At 56.8% G+C, this 1,638-nt stretch overlaps 1 pseudogene; it reads left to right on the top strand.

Annotated features, from left to right (window-relative positions):
* LOC108802870 overlaps positions 1 to 1,638 on the top strand; it is an 8,119-nt pseudogene that overhangs the window by 6,262 nt on the left and 219 nt on the right.

Here is a 1,638-nt window from a genome sequence, read left to right as displayed (position 1 = left end):
TGGTTTTGTAATATTTCTGTTGTGCTCTCCGTGCCTTTGTTGCTTTTTTTTTGACACCTCTCTGTTAGTTTTTCTGTTCCCGCGCTCATTATCACCCTCTTTTGTACTTCAAATCCCAGCAGCTTCCTTGCCAGGTTCCTGAGCACAGCCCAGTGGTGTATGGGACTGTGGAGAGCCCTCATCTCACTGCCGTCAGGGACTCCAAAATAGGTAGGTACTGCTAGCCATCCCCCAGCGGTCTCCTGCACAGAGGGGCGCGCGGATGGATGTGAGAACCATGTGTGAGCACTAATAGGGCTCTTCAAGGACATCCCCTCCCCCATGTACACCATCACAAAGCCAAAAATTGTCAAAATTTACCGGTTCCTCCCGGGATCTCTCTGATCTGTCCTTCCCTCTGCTGAGAGGTCTCTGATCCTCCGTTGGCTCCCTTCCTGTGAGTATCCGGAGGCCGTACAATATGGAGGTGACGGTTCTCGGAGATGAGCAGCAAATGGGCTGAGACTGAGGGGAGGATGAGCAGGAAATGGGCTCAGACTGAGGGGAGGATGAGCAGGAAATGGGCTCGGACTGAGGGGAGGATGAGCAGGAAATGGGCTCGGACTGAGGGGAGGAAGAGCAGGAAATGGGCTCGGACTGAGGGGAGGATAAGCAGGAAATGGGCTCAGACTGAGGGGAGGATAAGCAGGAAATGGGCTCGGACTGAGGGGAGGATAAGCAGGAAATGGGCTCGGACTGAGGGGAGGATGAGCAGGAAATGGGCTCGGACTGAGGGGAGGATGAGCAGGAAATGGGCTCGGACTGAGGGGAGGAAGAGCAGGAAATGGGCTCGGACTGAGGGGAGGAAGAGCAGGAAATGGGCTCGGACTGAGGGGAGGAAGAGCAGGAAATGGGCTCGGACTGAGGGGAGGATAAGCAGGAAATGGGCTCAGACTGAGGGGAGGATAAGCAGGAAATGGGCTCGGACTGAGGGGAGGATAAGCAGGAAACGGGCTCGGACTAGGGAGGATGAACAGGAAATGGGCTCGGACTGAGGGGAGGATGAGCAGGAAATGGGCTCGGACTGAGGGGAGGAAGAGCAGGAAATGGGCTCGGACTGAGGGGAGGATGAGCAGGAAATGGGCTCGGACTGAGGGGAGGATAAGCAGGAAATGGGCTCGGACTGGGGGGAGGATGAACAGGAAATGGGCTCGGACTGAGGGGGAGGAACAAGGGATAAAACAGTTTTGGGTGGGGGAAGAGTTAGGCCTCCGCTGAGGTTTTGTTCGGGTATTGGAGAGATTTTCACGCTTTGGTGACACCCAAAATGGACGCAATCAGCAAGAAAAAGTCCTGGCGGTTCCGAGCCTCCCCCACCGTGTCCGGAACATACGTGTGTGAGCTCAGCACCATGTTTTCATGTAATTCTCCTTTTATTTCCCCCGTACAGAGGAGAAGCCAAAATTGGATCCTGTGTTGAAATCCTCTCCTTCCGCCCCTGTGCGTCCAGAGCCGGCCGCCTCCACAAAGCGCGCCACGCCGGAGCAGATCCCTGAACCCGCAGCCCCGGAAGCGGAACCCGAGCACCGCCTCCCGCCTGGAATATCGCCTGCCGTCGCTGCGGCCACGTCTCCCGGGCTCGGAGCCGCCACGCAGGCT

This window comes from Nanorana parkeri, unplaced genomic scaffold, assembly GCF_000935625.1.
Source record: "Nanorana parkeri isolate BGI_ZX_2015 unplaced genomic scaffold, ASM93562v1 scaffold3190, whole genome shotgun sequence".
NCBI classification, from domain to species: domain Eukaryota; kingdom Metazoa; phylum Chordata; class Amphibia; order Anura; family Dicroglossidae; genus Nanorana; species Nanorana parkeri.
Note: the sequence above shows the minus strand (reverse complement) of the source record. Positions and strands in the feature narration are given on the sequence as shown.